This window comes from Pelobates fuscus, chromosome 1, assembly GCF_036172605.1.
Source record: "Pelobates fuscus isolate aPelFus1 chromosome 1, aPelFus1.pri, whole genome shotgun sequence".
In the NCBI taxonomy this organism is placed as follows: Eukaryota; Metazoa; Chordata; class Amphibia; order Anura; family Pelobatidae; genus Pelobates; species Pelobates fuscus.
Window position 1 is genome coordinate 461,641,130 of NC_086317.1, and position 19,945 is coordinate 461,661,074.

At 44.4% G+C, this 19,945-nt stretch overlaps 1 protein-coding gene across 7 annotated transcripts in view; it reads left to right on the forward strand.

The window, feature by feature from the left end:
* The window catches only part of GRM5 (glutamate metabotropic receptor 5), a 321,020-nt gene that overhangs the window by 208,546 nt on the left and 92,529 nt on the right, over positions 1–19,945 (forward strand). The gene's annotated exons all lie outside the window — the stretch shown is intronic.

Genomic DNA, 19,945 nt, shown 5'->3' on the forward strand with positions numbered 1-19,945 from the left:
GTCAACAACACCACCCTTTGTTAGGAACCTGCTTTACAAAATGCCAGTACTGTGTAAAAATATTTATGTTTGTGGTTATAATGCCCACCTTCACTGATCAACCACAGCATTAAAATCACTGACAGGTAAAGTGGCATTAAAACCACTGACAGGTAAAGTGAATGACATTGATTATATCTTTACAGTGACACCTCTCAAGAGGTGGGATATACTGGGCAGAAGATCAGCCAGTCAAAATTGAATGTGTTAGAACCAGGAAAAATGGGCAAACAAAAAGATCTAAGTGACTTTCACAAGGGCCAAGTAGTGATGGCTAGATGACTAGGTCAAAATATTTCCAAAACAGGAAGTCTTGTGGGGTGCTCCCGGCATGCTGTGGTTAGGACCTACAAAAAGTGATACAAGTAAGGACAGCCAGTGAATGGGTCAGCGTCATGGCTACCCAAGACTTATTGATGCATGTGGGAAACGAAGGTTGACCAGGCTGGGCCTATCACACAAAAAAGGTGCTCTAGCTCAAATTGCTGAAAACTGTATTTTGTATGGAGCTACGCAGCCATAGACTGGTCAGAGTGCTCTGTCCTGCACTGAAAATGATTTCAATGGGGACATGAGCATCAGAACTGGACAATGGAGCAATGTAAGAAGGTTGCCTGGTCTGATGAATCACTTTTTCTTTAGATCAGGTGGACAGCCGGGTGGGTCCACCTGATCTAAAGAAAAAGTGATTACCTGTGGAAGAGATGACCGCAAAATGCACAATGGGAAGAAGGCAGACCATGTACATCACTTGATGGCAATTATGTTCTCTGATGGCAGTGGTCTCTTTCAGCATGGAAATGCACCCTGCTACAGTGCAAAAACTATTCAAAAATGGTTTGAGGAACATGACAAAGACTTCAAGATGTTTCCTTGGACTCCAAATTCTCCACATCTCAATCCAATTGATCTTTAATTTATCGATGTAATAGTTTATGGGATTTGTTTTATTTAGCATAACAATACCCTCTAAAAGAGAAAAAACAGCAAACCTGATTAAGCTTCATTTCTATGTAACTTACTTACAGGTATTCATTTTTTAAAATACACAGCTGTGGTTTTACCATTTACAATTGCATTCCTCTCAACTGTCCCACTTTTGGCGACATAAGCCCTACTTTGAGGTCCTGTCATGCTTTAGTTCCCTGGTGTGTCGCATCTGGGGACACCAGAAGGCTGCTCCTGGGCAAGCAAGTGTCGTGGGCTTCATTAGACACGCTTGCGCTGTGCAGTGGGCTCTAGGACCATGCACGGAGCGCTACAGCAGTATCACTGGTGACACCCACTCAGGACGCTCCGGTGCTTTTCGGCTTCCTGACGGCAGAAGTTGGGAGATATGGAACTAGAAGCAATCTTTATCACATTTTGGGCACCTTCCCACTGACATAGTACCCTAATAAAACACTGAAGTGCATTCTGCCTTAAACTAAAGGGTAAAACATAGAGCTACATTCATTAGCAAAATAGTACAGTAGCAAGACAATAGACAAAACAATTGAGGTTAAGTGCAATTAAGTAATGCATTGGTTTGATCTGTTTTGTGGGAGGCCTATTAACCTCTTAAGGACACAGCTTTAAAAGCTTGTCTTGTACTTAATGACACAAGCTATTTTTGCATTTTTTGTTGTTTGCGTTCAACTGCAATTTGCATTTTACTAATTTATTGCACCAACATATATTACATACCAATATAAATAAGAGTTAAGTGGAGCAAAAGTGGAAAAAATTGGGAGACAGTTTACTGCTTAAATGCAGTAAAGTTAGATGGGTAGAGAGGAATAGGGAACCTATTAAGAAATTTATGAGTAAAAGTGTAAAAAAACTAAAAAAAAATGAAAATTAGTAAAGTAAAAGATACATTTTTTTTTTTTTTTTTCTTGTGCATGTAAATGCGGATAACATTTTTCTTGCGATGCCACAACAGCATTGGCAAGTGGATTAGGAACATTGGGTTTAACATGGCATGCGATTAACAGCACATTTTTAAATAATAATAACAGGCTAGGTCTGAAAAGGTTATGTCAGAATATAAGATACGTTTTAACTAGAGGTTCTGATATTGCCAACATTGTCATGCTTAAGGTTGATTATTCTCAGAGGCAGCAACATCTGTTAACCTTGCTTTAAACCTCTAATTTATGAGAGCTTAAACATCAGAGTGAACATGAAAGTACATGAAACAGGTGTGTACAGGTATTGCTTAAAGCGGCACTGTCATGCCGAATCCCGTTTTTTTTTTTAACCCCCCTCCCGCCCCCACTACATCCAATCGACCCCCTAGTCACCCCCAAATGCCCCTAAGCCCCCCAGATTACCTCTTTTTAATTCTTTATCTTCTGCCCCGATCTATATTCAGGGCGCCGCCATCTTTGTGTGGGTAGGTGAAGTCCCTATGGGACACGTCATCTACCCACACTACACAGACTGTGAGATTCCCGCACATGCCCAGTGAAACACCTGGACATGCGAACGGGAATTTCATCTATTCATTCATTCATCAGACAGACGAATGAATGAATAGAAAAAATCAGATGAACAAACTAACACTGAGTATCAGTGTTCGTTTGTTCGTTCAGTTTATTACAAGGAGGGAGCTACCGGCATGCAGCTCCCTCCTTGTAATATGTAACTATAGAAGCGGCAGGGAGCAGAGCTCCCCACCACTTCATAAGCCCCCCAGGTCCCCCCTCACTCTATGGGGGTCAATATGACCCCCATAATAGCACAAGGGAGATTAAAATCTCCCCAATGCCCCTACTCGCTATACCGCGAGTAGGGGTATGTCCACTAAACAGTGAGCAGCCTATGGCTGCTCACTGTAAAAAAAAAATGGTAATAAGTGTGGGAGGGGGGGAAGCCAATGTCCTCCCCCCCGGCCCCCACCCCTGAGCGGTGGGTGGGGGCCCTAATAAAATAATAAGGGGGGGGGACCTACTGTCCTCCCCCTGGCCCCCACCCCTGAGCGGTGGGTGGGGGCCCTAATAAAACAATAAGGGGGGGGACCTATTGTCCTCCCCCCGGCCCCCACCCCTGCGCAGTGGGTGGGGGCCCTAATAAAACAATAAGGGGGGGGCCTATTGTCCTTCCCTCCCCCTGGCCCCCACCCCTGCGCGGTGGGTGGGGGCCCTAATAAAACAATTAGGGGGGGGACCTATTGTCCTCCCCCCCAGCCCCCACCCCTGCGCGGTGGGTGGGGGCCCTAATAAAACAATTAGGGGGGGGACCTATTGTCCTCCCCCCCAGCCCCCACCCCTGCGCGGTGCGTGGGGGCCCTAATAATACAATTAGGGGGGGGGACCTATTGTCCTCCCCCCCGGCCCCCACCCTGCGCGGTGGGTGGGGGCCCTAATAAAACAATTAGGGGGGGGACCGATTGTCCTCCCCCCGGCCCCCACCCTGCGCGGTGGGTGGGGGCCCTAATAAAACAATTAGGGGGGGGACCTATTGTCCTCCCCCCGGCCCCCACCCTGCGCGGTGGGTGGGGGCCCTAATAAAACAATTAGGGGGGGACCTATTGTCCTCCCCCCCGGCCCCCACCCCTGCGCGGTGGTTGGGGGCCCTAAATGAACCCCCCCATCAAGGTGACTAGGGGTCCCAAGCCCCTAGTCACCCCCCCCCACCCCCACCCAAAACATTCTGTCCCCTACCTACCCCCCTCACCCTAAAAATAGTGAGGGGGGAATAAAATAACTAACCTGTAAAAAAAAAAATAAACTTACCATTTGACGTCTTCTTTTTTCTAAATTCTTCTTTCTTCAGCCCCCCAAAAGGCCAAATAAAAATCCATCATACCCGTCGCACTTAAAAAAATAAATAAAAAAAAAACGAGCGCAAACAAAAATTAATCCATCTTCACCCATGGAGGGCACGCCGCGTACTGAGCTCCGCAGGGCAGGTCAAGGCTTATAAAGCCTTGCCCCGCCCTGCAATTAGGCTTAGGACACACTGATTGGTTGGTTTAAGCCAATCAGAGTGTTCTGTGTCATTTTACACAGCGTGGGAAAATTCAAAAGAACTTTCCCACGCTGTGTAAAATGACAGATCCCTGTGATTGGATGGTTTTCAAGCCATCCAATCACAGTGCTCTGTGTCATTTTACAAGCGTGGGAAAATTCCAAAGAACTTTCCCACGCTTGTAAAATGACACAGAGCAGTGTGATTGGATGGATTTCAAGCCATCCAATCACAGTGCTCTGTGTCATTTTACAAGCGTGGGAAAGTTCTTTTGAATTTTCCCACGCTTGTAAAATGACACAGAGCACTGTGATTGGATGGCTTGAAAACCATCCAATCACAGTGATCTGTCATTTTACACAGCGTGGGAAAGTTCTTTTGAATTTTCCCACGCTGTGTAAAATGACACAGAGCACTCTGATTGGCTTAAACCAACCAATCGTTGTGTTCTAAGCCTAATTGCAGGGCGGGGCAAGGCTTTATAAGCCTTGACCCGCCCTGCGGAGCTCAGTACGCGGCGTGCCCTCCATGGGTGAAGATGGATTAATTTTTTTTGGCGCTCGTTTTTTTTTTTTTTTAAGTGCGACGGGTATGATGTATTTTTATTTGGCCTTTTGGGGGGCTGAAGAAAGAAGAATTTAGAAAAAAGAAGACGTCAAATGGCAAGTTTAATTTTTTTTTACAGGTTAGTTATTTTATTCCCCCCTCACTATTTTTAGGGTGAGGGGGGTAGGTAGGGGATAGAATGTTTTGGGTGGGGGGGTGACTAGGGGCTTGGGACCCCTAGTCACCTTGATGGGGGGTTCATTTAGGGCCCCCACCACGCAGGGGTGGGGGCCGGGGGGAGGACAATAGGTCCCCCCCTAATTGTTTTATTAGGGCCCCCACCCACCGCACAGGGGTGGGGGCCGGGGGGGAGGACAATAGGTCACCCCCCTTATTGTTTTATTAGGGCCCCCACCCACCGCTCAGGGGTGGGGGCCGTGGGGGAGGACAATAGGTCCCCCCCTTATTGTTTTATTAGGGCCCCCACCCACCGCTCAGGGGTGGGGGCCGGGGGGGGAGGACAGTAGGTTCCCCCCCCTCATTGTTTTATTAGGGCCCCCACCCAGTGCGCAGGGGTGGGGGCCAGGGGGGGGGAAGGACAATAGGCCCCCCCCTTATTGTTTTATTAGGGCCCCCACCCACTGCGCAGGGGTGGGGGCCGGGGGGGGGAGGACAATAGGTCCCCCCCCCTTATTGTTTTATTAGGGCCCCCACCCACCGCTCAGGGGTGGGGGCCGGGGGGAGGACAGTAGGTCCCCCCCCTTATTGTTTTATTAGGGCCCCCACCCACCGCGCAGGGGTGGGGGCCGGGGGGGGAGGACAGTAGGTCCCCCCCTTATTGTTTTATTAGGGCCCCCACCCACCGCGCAGGGGTGGGGGCCAAGGGGGGAGGACAGTAGGTCCCCCCCTTATTGTTTTATTAGGGCCCCCACCCACCGCGCAGGGGTGGGGGCCAGGGGGGCCAGTAGGTCCCCCCCATCTTTAACCCCCGCGCAGGGTGGGGGGGGGAAGTGTTTATTAGTTTTTTTGTTTTTGTTTTTTACAGTGAGCAGCCACAGGCTGCTCACTGCTTACTAGACATGCCCCTACTCGCGATATAGCGAGTAAGGGCATATTATTTACTAATACTAAGTCATCTTTACTTAGTATTAGTAAAGTTGGCTGAAAGACCAATTTAGGTCTTTCAGCCTTTTAGTAGATAACTCCCTGATACCGTGGGAATTAGGGAGTTATCTACTAAGCAGCTGCAAGATGCAGCCACGGCAATGAATAGGATCGGAGTTTCATTCATTAGAATGAAATCCCGATACAAACAAAGTACCGAATTGCATCCTAACACCAATGGAGAAACTCTTCTCATTCTGTTAGGATGCAATTCGGCAGTTTTGCCGGCGTTCTGTCTAAGTGACAGGACGTTCGGCAATACTGACAGGAAGCATTGTGGGAACAGGGAGGAAAGCATGGGAAAATTGCTCTGACCAGCGGAAATGAAGCACACTTTGCTCCTCCGCTGGTCAGAGCTGGTCAAGCGGAGGAATCCTCCATAAGACAGAGTCCCTACTTTGTCTTATGATTTTAAAGAAAACTAAAGAAGACAGGAAGAAAAGAATAACAGATCCCGAGAGAGGGGGAGAAGAGGAAGAGATTGAGGAAAGGTAAGTTCGGCATGACAGTGCCGCTTTAACACTGCTGGGTCTACTATGTTAGGTGGCTAGAGTCATATCGTTGATTATAGCTTGCTTCTATTCTCTCCTTAGTCAGGTTAGTGTAGTAAGATTATCCAACATATAAACTAACGTTTAGTTATCAGTTTTAATTTAGCTATGCTGTTGCTGTCATAATGCATAGTCACGGTTTGCAGTATAGTAGTAGCTAAGTGAGATGACACATATATAAGCTAAACTATCATGGAGATAGAGGGTCTAACAAACTCGATTAAAGCACAATCACCTTGCGAGAAAAAACAAAAACAAAAAAAAGGAGGCAATGCATACATAAGACTGCTGAAGTGGGTTAGCGATTAGACTAAACAGGGTATCTGGGAACCACAAGTCAGGGAATGCATAACGTATGTATTAGGTAAGGACTGTGCTCAGCTGCCGTGTAGAGAGTCCTGTAAAAATAGTTGACTGCTTTGGTTGTTAGGCAGGTAGTGTGTCCAGGCAGCAGTCCCAGAGGCTGAGCAAAGATGGTGGCATGTGAGGGGCATATAAGAAAGCAGTGTCACAGCGGGGATTCGCCTGGGGAATCCTGTCCCGTGAGACAGTCCTGGGATTCCTGCCCATTTAGCCTATGCCCAGTCTGTGGGGAAGTCGTTGGTAGCTATGCTGTGGGTCTGCTCATGAGTGGTGTTCCCTTGTCCCATTGGGTTCGTACGGTGCTCGGGAGGAAGGCGATTCGCGTAGGTGAGGCAAGTGCAGGGCCCTCTGCCGTCGTCCGCCATCATTATGCTCCGTCGGAGTGTCAGGTTGTTGCTGAGAGGCGCATGAAGGCAGTCGGGGCGAGTGAGCGCCTGCTGTCAGCAGTGTCCCCTGTTGCCGCTTGTGCTGAGGGGGTATACGGAGCGGGGGTAGCCCCGGGGCCAGCCATCGTTGAGGTTTTGGGTGCCGCACCCGTGACAGGGAGTTGTAGTGCTGGGGCTCGTGTCGGGTTCCCCGCCTCCGTCTCCGGGTCTGTGACAGCATTGTGGGCTTCAGAGTGGGGTCCCTTGGAATAGATGTCGATGGGGTCCCTTCCTGGGCGCCCCCTCTGCTGTCTAATTTGACCCAGAAGTCCGCCAGAAGTCGGTCTATCCTCTCCGATAACTGCAAGAGGTCGGGTTCAGGCACTAGGGCCCTCGTGGCTTCCGCCATCGTGGGTGTCGATGTCCATGCGGCTTCTGCGCCCTGGTTTCTCTGCTTTAAGCTGCTTGTTGCGATTGCCGGGATGACCCCCACCGGCGGGGGGGGGGGAGAAGATGCTTTGAATAAGCCTCTGGCGCAGCGGGTACCAGGCAGCTGGGGGATCGGCCGCCTCCCCCATGCCGCTCGCATAGGCCGCATGCAGGCCTCGGGTACATTTTCTGGATGCAGTCGCCATCGCTGCTCAGTGGAGTGAGATAGCGGTTTCGCCATCGCCTACCACCGTTGCTGAGGCTGGAAAACCGTCTGTGTGTGGGTAATTTCAATGGTTTTTAGTCGTTTTCGGGTTTTTAAACCAGGAGCTCCACTGCTGTGCGACCGCTTCGTTTGGTTGTCAGGCTCCACCCACAAAAAGATACATTTTAAGTTATAAAAAATCTAAATATATAGAAGAATTATCTGATGCAGTGTATTGTATACAATGATTCTTACATTCAGCCTTATGTATTCACAGCTATTATGTGCATTCATTCACCAATATGCAGATTTGTAAAAGCACTAAATAGTGTTTAAAAGTATGTAACCTTATAGCCTTAAAGATACTGATCCAGTATAGTTAAAAATACAATACTTTATTGGAAAAGATGAAAAATAAAAAAAAATATATTGAAATAAAACTAGTACTTGCAGTCTTGACTTATTTTTTGGCATTTTTTACATACGTATTACATTTTTTGCTGGGCATTTTGTATATTTGATATGTGCCACTAAGATCAAAGCCCCAAAATTATGCTAAGCTACGTCTTCTGAGTAAAATTATACCCCCAATGAATGTCTTTGGCACTATTTCGTGATGCTACAGTGCCAATAAGGAGAACTGTCCATTTCAGTATTTACAGTAGAATTTTGAGAGACGTATTTGATGGGCCCATGTTTCAATTTGGGGCATTATAGCAGTTTGACTGTTAAAAAAAATAACCTACCATTTTTTACCATTACCAAACCTAAAAGGCCTACCATTTGTAAAAGTAGACACCACAGGGTATTTTAAAAGGCAACATGGATGTTGAAGGGCCACATTGGAGACCAAACCATATCCGTGTTTTACCAAACTTAGAATAGTCAATAAACTAGCCGAGGCCAGGGACACAGAACTAGACACAGCGAGAAGGAAAAGCCAATAGTCAAGGATACCAGAAGTCAGGGAAGTCAAAACGAAGACAAGTCAAAAACCAGGAACACACAATCAGGAACACGCTCTCGGATAACCATCTAAGGGAAACCACCACAGGGCAATGGGTAAAAGGAGAAATGAGTTTAAATAACCCGCCTGCAGATCCGATTTGGCATAACCTGCCTGTGATCCCAAACCGTGCACGTGTATTTTGCGTGACGCCACACGCACGTCGATGCCGTAATCACCGTGGGCGGACGTGGGGCTACAAAATGGTGTGGATCCGCAGCAGCCGGTCTCATCCGACAGGCTGCAGAAGTCAGGCATTCTGGCGCAGGACCGCTGAACGGCACCTCCATTACCGCTAGGAAGGCAATTTTCACTGTGTACACCATAAGGTGAGGATGAATATGTGACAATAACTAAACTTTAATTGTTTTAACTTTTTTTTTTCACCCCTAACTAGCTTATAACTAAATTCCCCAATTCCCAGTAAATTCCACCCACCCCAAATAACTAAATCACAAATTAATAAAGTAAAATATTAAAATTTAACCCCTTAGGGTTACTAAAAAAAAATCTAATTTAACCCCTGAGGGAAAAAAAAAACTAACTAGATCACAGTAAACGACAGTGATCTGTATTTTGATCACTGCTGGCAGTGCTCAATCAGCAAGGAAAGGGTTAATTTTTTTAAAAGAAGGGTAAAGGGGATTTTAAACCTTTTCTGACACAATTTATTCTCTTCAGGGACACAAAGTAACAACGCTCCCTCTCTCTCCACTTCAAAAACCCACAAGAGGTGGAGTGAGGTGGATCGGATATTACCGCAGCATTGTGACCGCTGTGACTAGCTGTCACAGCGATCACGTGAGCTGGGACATCGCAATTTGGTGTTGCTGGTCTACTCCTGACTCAGAGGGACCGCGGCGATCAGGGTTTAATTTTAGCGCATGACGGACCGGGTCCATCATCCGGCGTTAAGTGCTTCCCCAGTATGCCAGACCCAGTCCGTCATCCGTCATTAAGGGGTTAAGAGGGAGCAGTATCAAAATGAAATGTTATTAAATAAATACTTCTCTCCTAAGGAATACTATCACAGAGATCTAGAGAAGAAAGATACGTGAACTTGCTGCTTGCGCAAACTAGGTCCTACAGTTTTCCTGCCCTGGTACTAAGCTCCTGGTCCCCTGGAAAGGGAAACTTGACATGTTGAAAGATCATGGATTATATTTTTATTTACCATATCCTAAATCCAAAGAAACAGAGATGGGTAACAAATTGATCATAAGGATAATAAGCCTAAAAGAGGTAGCAAACATACAGAAAAAAAACGGTACTCTCTTCAAAAAGGTGGCAGTAAATCAAGATATTTATCAAGAGAGATGAGAAACATAAACATCTCATAGTGTAATAGTATATTACTACATTTGCCACACTGCGGAATATTCACTACACTATGAGATGCCTATGTTTTTTTCTCTCTTGACATATATCATCTTGGTTTAAACTGATAATAAGTGCCTTAGCCATTTGATTATACTCCACCCCACACACCAGCAGGCTCCCTACTTTATCATTAGTATTGGAAGTATGTATAGGAATCCCACATTATTTACTCATTTATTTATTTGTGGTTTATTGTAGCTGTTAAGAGTATTTACTGTTAACAATGCATTCAAAGTGTTCCTGTGAGTTCTGTCTTTTCAGTTGTAGAGAAGCACACAATGCTGTAGATTTTTATCAGTTACTAAGCTATTTTAGTTCATCCGTCCATTAGATCGTATCAAGCATTTGGGATGAACACGGAAAATCTAATTACGGTGCAATAAAGAGATATGTATACATACAATTTTATCTTTCTGACCTCACAAATAAATTTGTGAAATATTGGGGATAAGTAATATAATAAGTAAACATTAAAATCCTTTCAAGTGACTGTTCAACTTTAGAAGATAAAGAAGATAAAAAGACAAGGGGCGGAACTTAGGTTAAATTATATTTGTCAATTTTTTTTTTCGTTTAAACGGAAACCTTACATATCAGAGCGGGCATAGTAAGTTCATGTTAGTTATTGAAACATGACAAAAAAACTGAAGAAAACAGGGATAAGTGCCAAGTGTACCCAAGATATAGTTCAAAACATAAGGAGATAGGAATATTACCACCACCTTAATGAAAACAAAAGGTGGCAGGCAGAACCACTCTTTTGAGTTAGGAAAGTGATCTCTGTATCAACTTATACTAACTAGAGACTTTAGTATATATATATTCCAGTGAAAGGGGTCTTATATAATTGGGCAAACCCCAATACCGGGATCTAAGGTTTGGAATAGGTCTCCAGGCTAATTTGCAAAAATGTTAATCCGTTATGAATCCAAGGGGGGGAGGTAGACCTAAAATCATCAAATATATCCAAGCTAGTGTTTAAATAAATAAATGGACAGAATGTCGTAATCCTGCTTGAGAAGAGAACGTTCACACGGCAGGGAGCCAGGTAAGAGGGCATACGATTGTAAAACAAAATTGGGACAATGTACTCTTCACATCATTATCACTACAGTTGTCTGTAGTGGTTACGATAGTTTAAGGAACCCTTTAAAATGAGAAGAGGCATGAGAACTCAGGTGGAACACATGCTTTTCTTAAAGTTTGCTTAGTATATAACATAACTCTTTGTGGGGATTTAAAATATAGAAATCATCCTAAAAATAATAGTAATAAAGAAATAATGATTAATTTGTTGCGAAGAGCCAGTCGTTGGCGTGCGATGCCTTAAGATAAATTTTTATATCATTTCTCCAGTGTAATTGATGTTCGGGTCTATTGCGGGCTGCCCTTGGCTATGTCTCTTGGTGAGAGAAAAAAAATGTATTGTGAACAATATAAAATAAGTAATATGGAAGGGGAATGCGGATGCACATAAATAAAATAAATTTCTCTGTCCTTCGGTCTGGCACACAAGCTGTGGGTACATGGTCTTGATTGCAGCAGTTAGTTGGCATGGAAACCATAGTGATAATTCTAGAACTGCTTGCCTTCATAGAAAAAAAACAGTTTGAGGTGTTCTATCTACTGGCATTTTGCAATAGGATGGGAAGAGCGCTATAAAATGGAAACAAATGAAATTAATATGAGGAAAAAAAATGTTTACTAATTAAACACAGTGGCTTAAATACAGTAATCAGCTTTTTATCATGAGAGATGTTGAGTTTAGTGTCTCAGTGAGAGGTACACTTCACTGATAGCTAAAATCTGAAAGCTTCCTGATGGATTTTGTGTGTGTCGGTTTTCCTTGAATTATACGTTTTGTGATTACACGGTGTGTCCCAGAAAAAAGATTTAGAGGGTTATTCAGGGAGCTTGAGCATGCTTGGGATAGGCGTAAGGCTATGATAAGGCCAGAGACTAATGAAAGTATTTAGAAAACTGGGCAGACTAGATGGGCCGAATGGTTCTTATCTGCCGTCACATTCTATGTTTTTATGTTTCAGTAATATGAGAATTATTGGAAATTCAAACTGAATTTAAAATTTAAGGTCAAAATAGCCAAGCTGGAATATATTTGAAGATTTGAAGATTTTTTTACAGTTTGGCTAATTTGGCCTTAAATTTGCCATTTTCTTTGAATATATGATGAGTTATTGAATAACCTTTACAGTGTGAAAATATTTGCTAACTCACTAGGCCAAAAAACATGCCTGAACTGAAACGTATTTTTATTTTTTATTTTAGTTTGACATTCTTTATTTTTGAAAGTGCAGTGGTACATACAGAAAATGATGATGACATTCAGTACATGACATGACATAAAAACTGCATATTTTAGGGGGCGTGGCCTGGCTGCTCATGGACGCGGACGTGTGAGCCGTCATCTCCGCCGAGGGTGAGACGAAACACCGCAAATAAGCGAGCATTAACTGACCAAACAGGGATAATAAAACGCCGGAAGGTGCCTAAACCTACCATGTCTCAGCGAACCCCGAAAAAAACTAAATTGAAGCAACCGGCTTTACAAATTTTCTCCTTAACGCAGCCGCGAAACCGCGCTCAAGATGGCGCCGAAGGTCCTATCTCGCCCGCGGCCAGATCTGACTGCAGCGATAACACCTCCATTTCGACAGGGAATGCTGCCCCGGCATCAGAAGATGCTATGCAAAGAATGCTGCAAAACCTACAACAAACCCTTCAGGCTGAATTTGCCAAATTAGCATGGGATGTGCGAACTGATATTAAAGCAATAGGTGAACGCACCGCTGCACTTGAAGAAATCATAGAGGCCCATAACAACCTGACAGAGGTATTTGAATCACTAGAATCCCACCTCACTCTCTTAACCGCCAAAGTAGCAGATCATGAAGATCGAGACAGGCGAAATAACATCAGACTAAGAGGTATTGCTGAAGAAATTAAGCCCTCAGAATTACAAGATTATGCAACAGGCCTTTTCAAAGCCTTATGTCCAAGTCTCACAGATAACGATCTGCGCCTGGATCGCATACACCGCCTACCGAAACCTAAATTTCTGAATGCTGCTACACCCAGAGATGTACTCACACGAGTTCATTACTTCACCTCCAAAGAAGCTATTATGTGTGCTGCAAGGGACCCAGACAACATGCCCTCCGAATTTCAAGGAGTAGAATTATTTGTAGATCTATCCGCAGCGACCTTGAAGAAACGCAAAGAACTGGCCCCAATAACGTAAGCTTTATGGAATGCCGCCATCTTATACAAGTGGGGATACCCTACCCGTATCATCGCCCGGAAGAACGGAGCAGAGCATCATATCTACAACGTGGCAGATGGTACCAAGCTGATGAATGAATGGAACCTACAAGTCAATTTAGAAGGTGCAACAGCACACGCGGGAGGTTCTAAGAAATCTCCTACTAGAATCACCAAGAACTGGTCCACAATGCCTATGCGCAAACATACGGACTGACATGGGACGGCTGCTCGCCCTAAACATCTACTCCACACTACACAACCACAGGATATGTGAGCATGTTGTATATCTATTGTCTTTATTGTTTTTTCTTTTCTTAAGTTATATGGCCATTGAATGCCTAGCAAACCAGAATGTGCATACATAGATTACTGTTACCCATGTATAGAGCAGATAAACTCCCCTCTGATATGCATATAGGTAACTCACCAAACATACCAATTTGCACCTGGTACCAAGCCCGAATATTGACCCCACCTAACACCTGGTGGGCAGTACAATACCAAGAATATCACCCTTCCCCCTTTCTGGCTCCATGGAGCCTCGAATTCATCGATTGTGGTCGGACATTAGCTGTCTGACAACCGACCTGTACATAGTTATGTTTTGGTTGAGTTTCTTTTTCCCTCCCTGGCACCCTCCACCCCACCCCCACACCTTCCTGCTTCACAAGGAAATTTCAAATCATATGCCTCACGACAACCGTTGGGCAGGGAACAAACCCAATGAAAGCGTATATGCTAAGAACAATGGCCCTACAATACAAAAACGTAGGACTTTATCCCTTAACCCCTTAAGGACCAAACTTCTGGAATAAAAGGGAATCATGACATGTCACACACGTCATGTGTCCTTAAGGGGTTAAAGGTGTGACATATCGGGTGATACATTCCCTAAAAGGATCCCACCAGAGTCGGCCACCTCCCACAAAGAGAACCGATAAGATATCCCCACCACTAATTAAAACGAGTAAAACCATACTGCAACCTAAAACCGACAACCTACGGCTCCAACCATAATATCGCTTAACGCGAAAGGCCTGAACTCTCCGCATAAGTGCAGACTGACACTCAACGAAGCTAAACAAATGAAAGCCACAGTGGCATTCTTTCAAGAAACCCACTTCCTGAACTCTAAAATGCCTAAATTCACGTCCAAACATTTCCCCATAGGCTACCACACTGGGTATTCCAAGAAGAAAAGAGGGGTATCAATCCTGTTTAGTAAAGATGTCCCCTTCTCCCTACATAAAAAAATTGGGGATGTAAAAGGACGTTTCCTCATAATCCAACACATGCACAACACTGGATTTCTAGATGCTTGGAGAGTGTTACACCCCACTGAAAGGGACTTTACCTTTCACTCACAAACCCACAATTCGTATTCGCGAATTGATAGGTTTTTATTACACTCCTCCATGATACCTAAGATCTAATCTACCCACATAGGCCTCATAACGTGGTCTGATCACGCCCCAATATCTATTACATTAACTGCCCAATACCCTAATAAAGGGACGGGGTCATGGAGGTTGAAGGGATCCCTACTACGAGACCCCGCAAACTCACACACATATTAACAAACTAAATCCGACACCGAACCATCAAGAACAACTACGAACCCTACAAACAAAACTACGTGAATTAGAAACCGATAAAACTAATTATATTTTACAACGATACAAACATAAATTTTTTACCCAAGGCAACAAAGCGGGATCCCTCCTCGCATCTATATTAAAAACCCACCTTACCAACTCGAGGGTTGCCTATATATTATCCCCCTATAAAAATAAACGTATGCACCCACAAAACATAGTGGACGAATTTGTGAAGTATTATGGCACTCTGTATAACCTCAAAGATGACCCCTCGACACCTACACCATCGAAAGACCATATCATACAATTCCTTAACACGGTAACTCTCCCTACCTTGACACAAGAAGAAAAAGATGCTATATCGCAGCCGATAACAAAAGAGGAACTAACACGCACAATAGCCAAACTACCCCCACATAAATCCCCAGGACCACATGGCTTCACCAACCTCTATTACCAAATTTTTCTGCTATAATAACCCCTCACCTTACACTCCTTCTCAATCAGTGCTTCACGAAGGGGACAATGCCCACAGACATGCTACAAGCCCATATTTCGACCTTACCCAAACCAGGCAAACCGCCCACAATATGCCAGAACTTCAGACCCATCTCTCTCTTAAATTGTGACACAAAGATATACACAAAAATTTTAGCAGGTAGATTGAAGGGCATTCTCAACCGCATTGTCCACAACGACCAATCAGGATTTGTCCTGAACAGGGAAGGATCGGATAACACGAGGAAAGTGTTAGATATACTGGCGCATATGGAAACACACGATAAAGAGGGCCTTCTCTTGACACTGGACGTTGAGAAGGCCTTTGATAGACTAAATTGGGAATACATGGAACAAGTCCTTGCCAAATTTGGCTTCCCCACAACATACCTTAGGGGAATCATGGCATTATACTCAAATCCGACTGCTAGAGTTTCCAATGCAGGATTTATCTCGACCCCATTCTCTATTACCAATGGCACCCGTCAAGGATGCCCATTGTCCCCGTCATTGTTTGTTCTTTCCTTAGAACCACTTGCATGCAAAATCAGAGCCCTACCAGATATCACAGGGATTACTATAGGGTCCTCAGAATATAAATTGTCAATGTTTGCAGACGATATCCTCATTATCATGTCTCAACCTGAGTGTTCCTTACCACACCTCATCAACACCCTAGAGGACTATAGCAAAGTCAAAGACGCAGGCCCTACCTCTGCGCTTTCCCTCTTTAACAACATCTAAACTGAAAGAAGATTTCCCCTTTGATTGGAGGAACACACACCTCACCTATCTGGGAGTAAAAATCGCCACCACATGCAGGAGTGTCAATAAACTCAATTTTTTCCCATTACCGCAAATATGTACACAGGTCCTACATAAATGGAAAGATGTTATGATGTCGTGGTTCGGCAGAATTAATGCTGTCAAACTGATGGTCCTTCCAAAACGGTTGTATGTATTTAGAATGCTGCCAATGCCCCTCTCACCTACGCTAGGCAAACAAATTCAAAACTTGCTCTCAGCTTATATTTGGGAGAAAAAGAAACCGAGACTACCGTTAACCCTAATGCAATCCCCTAGCATGAAAGGCGGTATAGGCTTCCCCAATATCATGAGATATCATAAAGCTGCAATCCTAGAAAATGCAGTAAAATTACATGCACCGACCTTACAATGGGTAGACCTTAAAAACCAATATGGCCCTAGAGGGTCGGTGGTGGACTACATGTGGACTCCCAAACACCTGAGAGACAAAAAACATTAACTCCTCCCCTTAACCCAATATGCTGTCCAGGTATGGGACTACCTTCAAAGCTCGCTGCAGAATGGTAAAAAATTCTCGTATTGGGCACCAATAACGGCGCTTCATTCGATTTCCCCATGGCTATCCCTGAACAAATGGAAAGAGCTGGGTGCCAAACGCATTAAAGATATATCTCATGAGGGGAAGATTCTACCCTTTCCAAAGTTGCAATCCATGTTTAATCTCCCCCCCTCCTTTATCTTTCCGTATCTCCAACTAAAAAGCATAATAATAGACAACGTAGCACAACCTACATCAGGGCCACAAAATATAGAGTTGGAAACTGCCAAACTCTATGATAGATGTCATTCTGCACCAACAAAAAATAAAACTTTATCTCTGGGATATGCAGTACTGAGAAACCAGACCGTTCCACAAGAATTCACCTATAGAAAACAATGGGAAAAAGAGTGCCCTCTAGACTTCTCCGAAAAAAAGTGGCAAGACACGCTCACGGCCCTCAGGGGTGTAACCACATGCTACTCACATATTGAAGCCCATAAAAAGATTGTATATCGTTGGAATTATACTCTCGACAAACTCCATAGAATATACCCCCTGACTCCAAGTGGGTGCTGGAGGTGTGGGCAGCACAAGGGAACTATGACTCACATTTGGTGGGGATGCCAGGTGATAGCACCACTATGGGCATAAATTCATGGCTTATGGCCCCTACTGGGGATCCCACATCTACCACTGACACCTGAGCTAGGCCTCTTCCTCCTGCTCCTCACACCAATCCTCCCCCAAGACAAACACATGATATTGATATCGATACTAGCAGCTCGTAACCTGATCGTTACTCATTGGAAAAAACACGAATGCCCATCACCTTCAATGCTGGAACAAAAAAATAGACAATATCTTAAGTATGAAATGTTGTCAGCCAACACACAAAAACAAATCACAATAGCACATTACAACTGGCACAGGTGGACTAACCTCAAACCATACCCCTAAGAATACAGGTAATGTAGTAATCCAGAGTGAGGTAATCACCCCTGGTACCAGAGGTCTCACCACTAAGTGGAGTCTACACACGCGCAATTTATTAGACTGAAACCCAAATGGGTTACACCTAATACGACCCATTTGAGGTAACAGCGATTGACGCTGATACACTTTCACACAAGAACTTACGTATGTACTACACACATGAGAATGGTAACTATACTCTTACCATTACCATAACGAAGAGTTACATGGAAAAATGGCACCACAAATAGTTGTGTATTCAGTTATTTCTGACGCCAACACACACACAGAAACTTGTACCCCAAATCACACAGGAACAATAAATATATATCTATGTGAGAGACCCCCTGGATATGAACATACGTATGTGTGAATGAACCTGCATTATACCACAAAATGTTACTTATGATTTGTCACGATTATGCTACGATTGACACCAATACGTTATCCGCATTGATAGTAATTATTACTTGAGATAAATATGTTAAACGAATATCTTGACATGTGGAACAGTTGAATTACTTGTGAAACCCCCCCTACCTGCCCCTCCGTCTTGCCTTCTGTACCCCTACCCTTCACAAAACTGTCAATAAAATACGAATTAAAAAAAAAACTGCATATTTTTATAACATGAGTATCATAGGTAGGTGCATGCCATCATGTCAATTTACAACAGAGCACAAATGAGCAGTGAGAATACAGTAAGATGAAAATGGTTTATTCTGCTGTCTATGACTGATAGAGAGTGTGGTGAACAGAACCTCGCCAAGGGATTTGGGAGGGGCCTGCTTGCCAGCCTGCTGCCAAAAGATATGGGCCAGGTCAGCGACTGTAAAGACCCATATTTTATTTCCCCTGGTTCGGCACTTTCCATTCGTGCACATAGAACCGAATGCTAGCTCCCTGGCGGCTTTTCGCATGGACCAAAAAAGACTTCAGGGAGACTTAGCCGCAAATTCCCTGGAACAATTTTTGGCATGAAAACTTTGTGGTTCCCGGTCGGTCCCCCAGTGGCACTTAGCCGCGATTCTATGGAACTGTTTTGGGTATGGAGCCATGCATGCGGTTGGTCAAACTTTGACTTCCAGGAGATTCCTGAACTCCTGAACCGATCTGGGTGATTTTTGGATATGTTTGTTACCCAGATCGGGGATATCTGGGCATGTATCTTTTGTGGGGGTATTGTGTGTTTTGGGGGTATTTGGTTTCTTTTGTAAAAAAAAAAAAAAATGTGTCTGGAGATAATTGAGTTAATACAGTACTTGACTCAATTATCTCCCAGGTACAGAGGAGGGATTGACCTATTTTGTGTGGGAGTGTCCAGGATCTGAGAGCCAATGTGATTGTGTATTTGTTTCTACTGTGGTTTACTCTCAGGTTTAGGGGGGAGTGTACCTTGCATGGGGACTGTCATAAAAGCCCAGTTGTAGTCCCATTAAAATTAGTTCACTTCACCCTCAACACAGAGGCTCGTCTCGTGATGGCAGGAAACAGCTATACCAGCTATACCTGCTTCGGATTGCTATAATGGCTATAATCACTAGCTCTTGTAAGAGCTATACAGCTATGCCTGCTAGACTCTCTGGAGTAGGAGAGGTCCACCCACTGGAAGCTGGAGCCTGGGCTTGGGTCCAGGGTGGGTGGAGGACAGTGAGACCCCAGCCAAGCTGTGGCGGCATAGGGGCTACGGTGCTTATGATGCATGGTGCGGTGCTTATAGTACTCCAGGCTACTAGGAAGCAGTAATTGGCAAAAGCACCCAGTCGGGGTGCCAGGTGGTCCATCACAGAGAGGATTCATTATGCACTAGTCTATAGAGTGGTCTGGTTGAGGACGCAGTATGTTAAGAGTAAGTGCTATATAGAGTGAGTGCTATATCAGTATTGAACCGGTATCTGGTTTAATACTGGTATAGCACTTACTCTATATAGCACTTACTCTTAACTCCAGGCCCATCCTGGCGCTAACTTTATGCATTAATCAATTGCCACAGGCCAAGCTAAATTTGTAACATATAAACAGTAAGGTATGAAATGAAAAATATAAGTACAGCTAGTTGAGTGTAGCTAGTGTCAAAGCCAAACATGGGGGTTGGGGGGGATTAACGCGTAAACATATAGTAAACAAATTTTGTGATGCTGTAAATAAACCATCAACTGTGGCATAATTGCGCCTGTTCATGAGCAGTTCTTCCAAAGGGCAACTGCCCATTGTAGAAGGTAAAGGTAGTCAGTCCGGCAACCATCAGGAGACAAAACTCTTGGGCATGGGGAGAGTGCCAGCT